Source organism: Leucopleurus acutus, assembly GCF_964270905.1.
Source record: "Leucopleurus acutus genome assembly, chromosome: 3".
Lineage (NCBI taxonomy): Eukaryota > Metazoa > Chordata > Mammalia > Artiodactyla > Delphinidae > Leucopleurus > Leucopleurus acutus.
In genome coordinates this window covers 94091917-94105255 of record NC_139145.1, presented here as the reverse complement: position 1 = coordinate 94105255, position 13339 = coordinate 94091917, and positions in this window count along the sequence as shown.

The window sequence follows — 13339 nt, the reverse complement described above, 5'->3', positions numbered from 1 at the left end:
AAAACTATCCATTCTCCATTGAAATGTCTTTGTGCCTTTGTTAAAAATCATTTGAGTATATTTATGTTATTCTTGGCTTCCTATTATGTTTCATTGATCTATGTGCCTATTGTTTCATCAATACCACCCTGTCTTGATTATTTTAGCTTTACAGTAAGTCTTGAATAAGGTAGTGTGGTTCTTTCAACTTGTTGTCATTCTCCTCCTCTTCATCCTCCTCTTCCTCCTCCTTCTTCTTCCCTATCAACGTTTTCTTGGGTATTATATGTGCTTTGCCTTTCCATATAAACTTTAGAATAGGTAGGTTGACATCTATAAAAAAGCTTGCTGGACTTCTGATTGGGATTATATCAGATCTATAGATAATGTTAGGTATAATTCAGATCTTAACAATGTTGAGTCTTCTAATCAATGAACACAAAATATCTCCCATTCATTGAGATCTTGTTTGATTTTTTTCATCTCTTTTATAGTTATCTTCATACAGATCTGTACATATAAGATTTATACTCAAGTGTCCACTTTTTTGGTGCTATTTAAATAGCAGTTCTAAAATAACATCAAATTCAAAAATTGTTATTGCTCATATATATAAAAGCAATTAACTTGTCTATCAACCTTGTATCTTGTGATGTTGTTCCACTTGCTTGTTAGTGTCAAGCTGTCTTTTTAGTAGATTGTTTAGGGTTTTCTACATAGAATGCTTAGGATTTTCTACACAGAAAATTATGTCATCTGTGAATAAAAATAGTTTTCTTTCTTTCCAATCTGTACACTTTTTATTTATTTTTCTTGTTAGAAAGAACATACTTTGTTCACAGTCTTTAGAGAGTAAGTATTTATCATACTATTAGGTATAATATTAGCTGGAGGATTTTCATATATACTATTTATTAGATTACAGAAATTTCTTGCTAGTCTTCATTTCTTGTGTTTTTATCATGAATGTATCTTGAATTTTGTCAGATATTTTTCCTGCATCTATTGATATGATGATACATTTTTTCTTACTCAGTCTGTTAGTACAATGAAATGCATTGACTGATTTTGAATGTTGAACCAGCCTTGAATTCCTTTATGAACCCCAATTAATCATCATGTATTTTTGCTTGTGTATATTCTGAATTGATTTGCTAATATTTATTAAGTATTTTTTGCAGTTATGGTCATGAGAGATATTGATCTATAATTATTTTTCATATAAAGTCTTTATGTGATTTTCATATTAGAGTAATGTTGCCCTCATACAGTTGTTTCCTCTACTTCTATTATCTGGAAAACATTGTGGAAAATAATTATTTCCTTCTTAAAATTTTGGTTGAATTTACCAGTGAACCATCTGGGCCTAAGCTTTCTTGTTTAGAAGATTATTAATTATTGATTAAATTTTATTAATAGATATAAGATTGTTCAGATTACCTATTTTTTTTGCATTAGTTTTGGTAGTTTGTATCTTTTAAAGAATTTGTCTGTTTCATCTACATTATCAAAAATTTAGACAAAATTTTAGAGTTGTTTGTATTATCCCTTTTAATGTCTGTGGAATCAGTAATGATGACCCCTCTTTCCTTTCTGGTATTATTAATCTATATTCTCTCTTTTTTACTTGATTAGCCTGGATAAAATTTTATCAATTTTATTTATCTTTTCAGAGAACCAACTTTTGGTTTAGTTTATTTTCTCTCTTAGCTGTTTTCTTGTTTTCAACTTTGGTGATATCTACACTAGTTTTGTTAGTTTTCATTCTTCTTTTTACACTGCTTATATTTCTTTTCTTTCTATATTTCCCTAAGGTGGATGCTTAGGTTAGTAATTTTAGATCTTCCTTGTTTTATAACCTATAATTTACTGCTATGAATATCCCTCTATACCTTGCTTTAGCTGTAGCCAAAAAAAAATGATAAGTTCTTTTTCATATTCATTTAATTCATAATATTTAAAATTACTTTCAAGACTTCTTTGAACTGTGGTCATTTGGAAATATATTGTTTGATGTCTAACTATTTGGGGATTTTTCAGCTTTCTATTGTTCATTTCTAGTTTAATTCCATTTTAATCTGAGAATATATTTTTTGTGATTTTTTAGTCTTATAATTTTGTCAAGCTGTGTTTCATGGTACAGAATATAGCCTATCTTGGTAAATGTTCCTTGTGAGCTTGACAAGAATGTGGAGTCTTCTGCTGTTGGATTCTGTGTATAAATATCAATTACATTAGGTTGATGATAGTGCTGTTCAGTACTTGTATATCTTTATTGATTTTCTGCCTGCTTGTTCTACCCATTACTGATAAAGGAGTAGTGAAGTGTTCAAGTATAATAGTGTATTTGTCTGTTTCTTCTCATCCTCCTTGTGAGCCACAAGGAATCCTTGGATTCTTGCATCCTCACAGTGGGAACTCGGTGGGATATCTAGAAGGAAACAGTTGGGACACCCTTAAGACTGTGATCTCCAGGATTTTCTCACCCTAATGTGAATCCACTCTCAGCTTCCAGCAATTCATCAAAATTACCATTAAATGTTTTTGCCAGTTTGTATCTCCAGCAGCTTCTATTCTAGATAAGCAGATCTTGGTTTCTGTGTCTCTGTGTATGTGCCTTTTTCTCCAGATTTTCAGGTGATGGTTTGCTCTTAGACATCAGTTCTCTTTAGGTTTCAAGAAAAGTCATTGATTTTCAGTTTTTCCAGCTTTTTCAAATTGTAATGATAGGAGTGATGAATTCCAAGCTCTTTACATGTTAGATGTAAAACTAGAAGTCCTCTAAATATACTTTTATATGGGCTTCCAAATAGTTTTAGTATTGTACAAAGTACCTGTATCAGTTCAAAGACTTACAGTAAGTTTTACCAATATGCGTGTCCTACAAGAGCCTTTGTGCTTGCCTCCAGCAACTTTCTGTAACCAGAGAAAGAATAAGAGAAAAAAAAAGAGAGAGAAAACGATTTAAAAAAAAGCATTGATATGAGATTTCAATGTTTGCTATTTATGGTTGAGAATAATGTTAAATATTTCTTTCTAGAATCATAAAATTTTATGATTGAAAAGTGACTCAAAGATAACCTAATCAAGTGCCCTCTTTTATACATATGTAAGCTTGAACCTAATGATGTTTTAGTATAATCCACATTATCTTGGAAAATAATTTACTAAATTAATTGTGGTGACAATTAAGTAACATACCTCTAGACAATGAACGATATATTCCCCCAATTTTTCCTTTACAACAAGAGCCAACGACCACACTTTAACTCTATAGAAAAAAAAAACTTTTATATCATCATTATTATGACTTATGGTTTTCAAGCAGCATTTCAAGTAGTATAATTAATCAGAAGCCACACATACATAAAATGGTTAACAATGGAAGCTTTAGCATTCTTAAGTAAGCATGTGGGGAGATCATAAGAAATTTTAGAATGTTTTGGGTTTTGAAGTACCTGTTACACTTGGTCTCCAGCTGTGCCTTACAAGTACTTGCTTTTCATAGTGAGTTGTACACAGCAGGGAAGCTAGCCAAGGAAGGATTTAATAAGCAAAAATGACCTAGCGTTTAAGAAGGCTATGTTCTGCAAGCATTACAAACAATTACTGCTTCTACCCTAGGTTTTCAGTTTATTCTCATATTTTTAAACATTTGTTAAATGACAGTTGAGCCTTTGATGACTGATTTTCAACCAATCAGAAAGTACACAACTTTAGCCTTTAAGCCAAGCCTTTCTCCACACCATGCTCAGCCATTTGCCTTAGGTGAGAGTGCAAATGATACACATTCACATTAATATACACTGTGACAAGTGGCTTTGAGAATTAGCAATTTTATTTCTTGTTATGCCTAGCAGTTTATTTTATAATTACAAATACATAACTTTCTTTGATCAGGCTTCTAATATGTTTGAAAGGATTTATGTGTAGAAAAAGAAGAATAACTGCCTTCTCTATGCCTACAAAATACACTAGGAAAAAATTTCTTAGTATGATGTATCTTTTGTTACAAATAATAGAACAATTTATAGTTGCTGGGAAATGTAGAAATCTGTTTTTGAAATCTAGAAATTTTTGCTCTTTAAATGGTAACACTTAAGAGAAATTATATACATGAAATGTCAAAGTCAATTGAAACTTGTCTTTAAAACAAAAGGAGACACCTATAAAGTTTACCCATGCTATACTTTCAAAGAAGAGTATGGAATTCTGAGCTGAAAAATAAAAACACTCTTCCAATTAGAGAACAATGAAAAAACAATAAAAGTTATGGAAAATGCACATAAAAGTTCAAAGTCTCTAAGTAAACAAAGAAACAAACAACATGACCACCTATTGTTATGAATATTAGAAAGAAATTTAAATCTGATTGAGTTCAACTGCAAATCTACTAGATTTCTTGCTGTGATATCTCTGCCAGTTGGAGGTCCAGTCTCTCTATATAAATAACTTTTTTAATGAGAATCTCACCAATAGTTAACCAATTTTTTAAAAAATCAGTAGAGATTCTGAAGCATCCTGCTGAAATTGAGGTGTATTTTGACAAACCAGTCTTTAGATTTCCCAGGAAATTACTCCTAAAAGCAGAAAAGTTAGATTCAGTATCCCTGGGGGTTCTGTATGCATCATCCAACCATCCTTTTACACTCCCAAGTAGTCCCTGAGATCCTCAGGTTTATCTTTAAATTTTAAGGGTATTTTGCATTCTATCACAGAATGTAAACATATTTGGTTTTATGTCAGTCTCTTAATGGGTGATATTCATCTATCAAATTAAAACAAAAAACTATACTGCGTTCAGGAGCACCAGCCCACATTGTTTGGTTCTATTTTCTGGAAAATTCTCTCCTTTGTCTCTTTATCAGAGTGTACTCAGAAATAGGCTCCCACAATAATGTGGACTTAAAGGGTAAAACATTTTTAAATGTGTAAGTATTTTCTAGTTGAGAGAAATTTAAATAAATTCTATATTAAACCACAAAAAGAGGCAGGGCAATATTATATATCTCTAAAAAGCAAGACAAAGGAGTTTGTAAAATATAACAGCAGGAATAGGAAAAAACATTTTCCTAATGACAAAAAATTAAAAAAAAAAAAGGAAAAAAATTTCAACTGAAAGAGTCAAGAGGGATTCTTTGAAGAAACAGACAGAACACTACATATCTTAATTAAGAGAAAAAATGGAAGTATTTTAGCTGAAGTAGGATATTATCCTAATCATAATAGAATATTATATATTCTTCTCCCTAATTCATTTGAAATTCTAAATAAACTGGACTGCTTTTTACAAAAATACAATTAAAGTTAAAAATTAAATTAGAGGGCTTCCCTGGTGGCGCAGTGGTTGAGAGTCCGCCTGCCGATGCAGGGGACACGGGTTCGTGCCCCGGTCCGGGAAGATCCCACATGCCGCGGAGCGGTTGGGCCCGTGAGCCATGGCCGCTGAGCCTGCGCGTCCGGAGCCTGTGCTCCGCAACGGGAGATGCCACAACAGTGAGAGGCCTGCTTACTAAAAAAAAAAAAAAAAAAAAAATTAAATTAGAAATCCTTAACAGAACAATAACCTGAAAAAATAAAGAAAAAAGTGTTATTAAATTATCATAAAAATAAATGCTGGGTCCAGAGATACTCACCAACGATTTTCTTTAAATATTAAGAAACAGAAATTTTATATAATATTTCAACTACTATAGAACACGGAGATGGAACTGAGTTTTCATGAATTTCCAGCAGGTATTTCTCTGATATACAAATTTGAAAAAGATGGTAAACACACAAACACACACATCCCTTACTTTTCTTCAGTTACTACTAGTTCCTTTGAACAACCTGTAATTTCAACTACCTATACTCCCCAGTCAGAATCTGATTAACTTTAAGCAGTGAGAACAAGGGACATTATTACCATCACAGAGGTTTATTTACAAAAGAGAGGCTTCCCACATGGGCAACATTTTGTAAAGTTTTCATGTTGATTAGCAACAAAAGTTTATTCATTTGTATCCCAAGAAGGAGCAGAACAAATATGCTATGTAAAGAAACTTTGTTATAATAGAGAAAAGTATTTCAATCCTGCATCAGTTATTACGTACTTAGTTCTAATATTTTTTGGTGGAGTCATTTGGGTTTTCTATATGTAATAACCTGTCCCCTGCAGAGACCTTTTCAACTTGGATGCCTTTTATTTCTTTTTCTGTTCTAATTGCTTTGGCTAGGCCTTCTAGTACTGTTTGAATAGAAATGGCATGAATGGATATTCTTCTCTTATTCCTAATCCTAGAGGAAAATCTGTCAGCTTTTCCACTGTTGAATATGATGTTAGTTCAAGGCTTGTCATATATCACCTTTATTATATTGAGGTACATTCCATCTATAGCTAATTTGTTGAGAATTATTATGAAACGTTGTTGAATATTGTCAAATACTTTTTTGTATCTATTGAAATGATCATATGATGTTTATCTTTCATTCTGTTAATGTGATGTATCACATTTAGTGTTACGCATATGTTGAACCATCCTTGCATACTAGGTATGGATCCTACTTGATCATGGTGTATGATCCTTTTAATGTGGTTCTGAATTTGGTTTCCTATTATATTGTAGAGAATTTTTGCATCTATATACATCAGGGATATTGGCCTGTAATTTTCTTTTCTTGCAGTGTTCTTACCTGGCTTTGGTATCAGGGTAATGCTGGCTTAGTATTGGAAGTGTTTTTTCCTCTTCAGATTCTTGGAAGACGTTGAGAAGCATTGGTACTAATTCTTTAAATGTTTGATGGAATTCACCAGTGAAGAAATCTGGACATGGAATTTCTTTGTTGGGAGATTTTTGATTACTGATTCAATCTCCTTACTTGGTTCAGAATTGTATTTATTCATGATTCAGTATTGATAGGTTGTATGCTTCTAACAAATTTTTATTTCTTCTAGGTTATCTATTTCTTTTGCATGTAATTGCAAAATTGGTAGAAGTTTCTTACCATCCTTAATATTTTGTGTTGTCGGTAGTAATGTCTCCTCTTTCATTTCTTTCATTTTCATTTTATTTGAGTCTTCTCGCTCTTTTTACTTAGTTTAGTTAAAGATGTGTCAATTTGTTTATCTTTTTAAAAAACTAGCTCTTAGTTTTATTTATCATTTCTATTTGTCTTTCTGGTCTCTATTTCATTTATTTCCATTCTAATCTTCATTATTTCATTTCTTCTGCTAACTCTACAGTTAGTTTCTTCTTCTTTTCCTAATTTCTTAAGGTGTAAAGTTAGGCTGTTTATTTGAGATTTCTTTTTACTTAATGTAGGCATTTTTTTTTTATAAAACAGGTTCTTATTAGTCATCCATTTTATACACATCAGTGTATACATGTCAATCCCAGTCGCCCAATTCATCACACCACCACCCCACCCCCCACCGCTTTCCCCCATTGGTGTCCATATGTTTGTTCTCTACATCTGTGTCTCAATTTCTGCCCTGCAAAACAGTTCATCTGTACCATTTTTCTAGGTTCCACAAGTATGCATTAATATGTGATATTTGTTCTCCTTTTTCTGACTTACTTCACTCTGTATGACAGGCTCTAGAACCATCCACGTCTCTACAAATGACCCAATTTCGTTCCTTTTATGGCTGAGTAATACTCCATTGCATATATGTACCATATCTTCTTTATCCATTCATCTGTCGATGGGCATGTAGGTTGCTTCCATGACCTGGCTATTGTAAATAGTGCTGCAGTGAATATTGGGGTGCATGTGTCTTTATGAATTATGGTTTTCTCTGGGTATATGCCCAGTAGTGGTATTGCTGGGTCATATGGTAATTCTATTTTTAGTTTTTCAAGGAACCTCCATACTGTTCTCCATAGTGGCTGTAGCAATTTACATTCCCACCAACAGTGAAAGAGGGTTCCCTTTTCTCCACACCCTCTCCAGCATTTGTTGTTTGTAGATTTTCTGATGATGCCCATTCTAACTGGTGTGAGGTGATACCTCATTGAAGTTTTGATTTGCATTTCTCTAATAATTAGTTGAGCAATTTCTCTTACAGAATTTTCATCATTAGTGTATAGGAATGCAAGAGATTTCTGTGCATTAATTTTGTATCCTGTTACTTTACTAAGTTCATGATGAGCTCTAGTAGTTTTCTGGTGGCATCTTTAGGATTCTCTATGTATAGTATCATGTCATCTGCAAACAGTGACAATTTTACTTCTTCTTTTCCAATTTGTATTCATTTTATTTCTTTTTCTTCTCTGATTGCCGTGGCTAGGACTTCCAACACTATGTTGAATAATAGTGGTGAGAGTGGATATCCTTGTCTTGCTCCTGATCTTAGAGGAAATGCTTTCAGTTTTTCACCATTGAGAATGATGTTTGCTCTGGGTTTGTCATGTATGACCTTTATTATGTTGAGGTAGCTTCCCTCTATACCCAGTTTCTGGAGAGTTTTTATAATAAACAGGTGTTGAATTTTGTTAAAAGGTTTTTCTGCATCTATTGAGATGATCATATGGTTTTTATTCTTCAGTTTGTTAATATGGTGTAGCACATTGATTGATTTGCATATATTGAAGAATCCTTGCATCCCTGGGATAAATCCCCCTGATCATGGTGTAGGATCTTTTTAATGTGTTGTTGGATTCTGTTTGGTAGTGTATTGTTGAGGATTTTTGCATCTATATTCATCTGTGATATTGGTCTGTAATTTTCTTTTTTTGTAGTATCTTTGTGTGGTTTTGGTATCAGGGTAATGGTGGCCTCATAGAATGAGTTTGGGAGTTTTCCTTCCTCTGCAACTTTTTGGAAGAGTTTGAGAAGCATGGGTGTTAGCTCTTCTCTAAATGTTTGATAGAATTCACCTGTGAAGCCATCTGGTCCTGGACTTTTGTTTGTTTTTAAGTTTTTAGATCTTTAATCACAGTTTCAATTTCATTACATGTGACTGGTCACTTCATGTTTTCTATTTCTTCCTGGTTCAGTGTTGGGAGGTTATACCTCTATAAGTATTTGTCCCTTTCTTCCAGGTTGTCCATTTTATTGGCATAGAGTTGCTTATAGTAGTCTCTTAAGATGCTTTGTGTTTCTGCAGTTATAACTTCTCCTTTTTCATTTCTAGTTTTATTGATTTGAGTCATCTCCCTCTTTTTCTTGATGAGTCTGGCTAATGGCTTATCAATTTTGTTTTTCTCAAAGAACCAGCTTTTAGTTTCATTGATCTTTGCTATTGTTTTATTTGTTTCTATTTCATTTATTTCTGCTCTGATCTTTATGATTTCTTTCCTTCTGCTAACTTTGGGTTTTGTTTGTTCTTCTTTCTCTAGTTCCTTTAGGTGTAAGATTAGATTGTTTATTTGAAATTTTTCTTGTTTCTTGAGGTAGGCTTGCATAGCTATAAACTTCCCTCTCAGTACTGCTTTTGCTGAATCCCATAGGTTTTGGGTCATTGTGTTTTCAATGTCATTTGTCTCTAGGTATTTTTTTATTTCCTCCTTGATGTCTTCAGTAATCTCTTGGTTACTTAGTAACGTATTGTTTAGCCTCCATGTGTTTGTGTTTTTTACGTTTTTTTCCCTGTAATTGATTTCTAATCTCATGGTGTTGTGATCAGAAGAGATGCTTGATATGATTTCAATTTTCTTAAATTTACAGAGGCTTGATTTGTGACCCAAGTTATGATCTATCCTGGAAAATGTTCCATATGCACTTGAGAAGAAAGTGTAATCTACTGTTTTTGGATGGAATGTCCTATAAATATCAATTAAATCTATCTGGTCTATTGTGTCATTTAAAGCTTGTGTTTCCCTATTAATTTTCTGTTTGGATGATCTGTCCATTGGTGTAAGTGAGGTGTTAAAGTCCCCCTCTATTATTGTGTTACTGTCTATTTTCTCTTTTATAGCTGTTAGCAGTTGCCTTATGTATTGCAGTGCTTCTATGTTTGGTGCATATATATGTATAATTGTTATATCTTCTTCTTGGATTGATCCCTTGATCAGTATGTAGTGTTCTTCCTTGTCTCTTGTAACATTCTTTATTTTAAAGTCTATTTTATCTGATATGAGTATTGCTATTCCAGCTTTCTTTTGATTTCCATTTGCATGGAATATCTTTTTCCATCCCCTCACTTTCAGTCTGTATGTGTCCCTAGGTCTGAAGTGGGTCTCTTGTAGACAACATATGTATGGGTCTTGTTTTTGTATCCATTCAGCAAGGCTGTGTCTTTTGATTGGAGCATTTAATCCATTCACATTTAAGGTAATTATCGATATGTATGTTTCTATGACCATTTTCTTAATTGTTTTGGGTTTCGTTTTTTAAGTCCTTTTCTTCTCTTGTGTTTCCCACTTAGAGAATTTCCTTTAGCATTTGTTGTAGAGCTGGTTTGGTGGTGCTGAATTCTCTTAGCTTTTGCTTGTCTGTAAAACTTTTGATTTCTCCATCGAATCTGAATGAGACCCTTGCTAGTTAGAGTAATCTTGGTTGTAGGTTCTTCCCTTTCATCACGTTAAGTATATCATGCCAATCCCTTCTGGCTTGTAGAGTTCTTGCTGAGAAATCAGCTGTTAACCTTATGGGAGTTTCCCTTGTATATTATTTGTCATATTTCCCTTGTGCTTTCAATAATTTTTCTTTGTCTTTAATTTTTGCCAATTTGAATACTATGTGTCTTAGTGTGTTTCTCCTTAGATTTATCCTGTATGAGACTCTCTGTGCTTCCTGGACTTGGGTGGCTATTTCCTTTCCCATGTTAGGGAAGTTTTCAACTATAATCTCTTCAAATATTTTCTCAGGTCCTTTCTCTCTCTCTTCTCCTTCTGGGACGCCTATAATGTGAATGTTGTTGCATTTAATGTTGTCCCAGAGGTCTCTTAGTCTGTCTTCATTTCTTTTCATTCTTTTCTCTTTATTCTGTTCTGTAGCAGTGAATTCCATCATTCTGTCATCCAGGTCACTTATCCGTTCTTCTGCCTCAGTTATTCTGCTATTGATTCCTTCTAGTGTGTTTTTCATTTCAGTTATTGTATTGTTCATCTCTGTTCTTTAATTCTTCTAGATATTTTTTAAACATTTCTTGCATCTTCTCGATCTTTGCCTCCATTCTTTTTCCGAGGACCTGGATCATTTTCACTATCATTATTCTGAATCTTTTTCTGGAACGTTGCCTATCTCCACTTCATTTACTTGTTTTTCTGGGGTTTTATCTTGTTCCTTCATCTGGTACCTAGCCCTCTGCCTTTTCATCTTGTCTGTCTTTCTGTGAATGTGGTTTTTATTCCACAGGCTGCAGGATTGTAGTTCTTGCTTCTGCTCTCTGCCCTCTGGTGGATGAGGCTATCTATGAGGCTTGTGAAAGATTCCTGATCGGATGGACTGGTGGTGGGTAGAGCTGGCTGTTGCTCTGGTGGGCAGAGCTCAGTAAAACTTTAATCCACTTGTCTGCTGATGGGTGAGGCTGGGTTCCCTGCCTGTTCTTTGTTTGGCCTGAGGCAACCCAACACTGGAGCCTACCGGGGCTCTTTGGTGGGGCTAATCGCAGACTCTGGAAGGTCTCATGCCAAGGAGTACTTCCCAGAACTTCTGCTGCCAGTGTCCTTGTCCTCATGGACAAGGCCACCCCCTGCCTCTGCAGAAGGCCCTCCAACCAGGTAGGTCTGATTCAGTTTCCTATGGGGTCACTGCTCCTTCCCCTGGGTCCCAGTATGCACACTACCTTGTGTGTACCCTCCAACAGTGGATTCTCTGTTTCCCCCAGTCCTATTGAAGTCCTGCAATCAAATCCCGATAACCTTCAAAGTTTGATTCTCTAGGAATTCCTCCTCCCGTTGCCAGACCCCCAGGTTCGGAAACCTGACGTGGGGCTCAGAACCTTTACTCCAGTGGGTGGACTTCTGTGGTATAAGTGTTCTCCAGTTTATCAGTCACCCACCCAGCAGTTATGGGATTTGATTTTATTGTGATTGTGCCCCTCCTACCATCTCATTGTGGCTTCTCCTTTGTCTTTGGATGTGGGGTATCTTTTTTGGTGAGTTCCAGTGTCTTCCTTTCGATGATTGTTCAGCAGTTAGTTGTGATTCTGGTGTTCTCGCAAGAGGGAGTCTTAACGTAGGCATTTATAGCTATAAACTTTCCTGTTAAAACTGCTTTTTCTGCATCCCATAAATTGTAGTATTTTGTTTTTCCATTTTCTTTTGTCTCAAGATTTCATTTGCCTGTTGATTTCTTCGTCGACTCATTGGTTGTTTAGGAGCATGTTATTTAATCTCTACATGTTTGTGAATTTCCTGTTTTCCTCTTGTAATTGATTTCTAGTTTCATACTGCTGTGCTCAGAAAAGAGGCTTGATACAATTTAAGTCACCTTAAATTTGTTTAGTTTTGTTTTGTGTCCCAACACATGATCTCTCCTGGAGAATGTTTCCTGTGTGCTTTAGAAGAATGTATTCTGCTGTTATTAAATGATACGTTCTGTATATATTGGTTAAGTTCATTTGTCTATCCTGTAGTTTTAGTCCAGTGTTTTCATATTGATTTTCTGTCTGGATGATCTATCCATTGCTTAAAGTTGGCTATTTAATTCCCTTACTATTATTGTATTGCTGTCTATGGCCCCCTTCAGATCTTAAAATATTTGGGTGCTCCAATGTTGGGTGCATATATAATGATTGTTATATCCTCTTGATAAAGTGAACCCTTTATTATTATATAATGACCTCCTTTGTCTCATTACAATTTTTGGTTTAAAATCTATTTTGTCTGTTATAAGTGTATCTATCCTTACTCACTTTTGGTTTTCATTTGCATGGAATATCCTTTTTCGTCTTTTCACATTCACTCTATGTGTTTCTCTAATGCTGAAATGATTTTCTTGTAGGCAGCATATAATTGGGTCTTGTGTTTTTACATTCACTTAGTCAAACATATTTGACATTTTTGATGTCATAATTTACATATTTTTATACTATTTTGTATTCACTACCAAATTATTATAGTTATTTTTAATACTTTTGTACTTAAGCTTTTATACTAGATATGTGACCACCAACATTACAGTATTAGAGTATTCTGAAATTAACTGTATATTTACCTTTACCTGTGAGTTTTATATTTTTATGTCTCTCATGTTATTCATTAGTGCCCCTTTATTTCAGCTTGAAGAACTCCTTTGTTAAGGCCAGTCTAATGGTAATGTACTGCCTTCGTCTTTTGTTTATCAGGAAAATCCTTTATCTCTCCTTCCATTATGAAGGACAGCTTTACTGGATAGAGTATTATTGGTTGGCAGGGTTTTTTTTGTTGTTGTTTTGTTTTTCAGCACTTTGAATATATTATCTCACTCCCTTCTGGCCTGAAACGTTTCT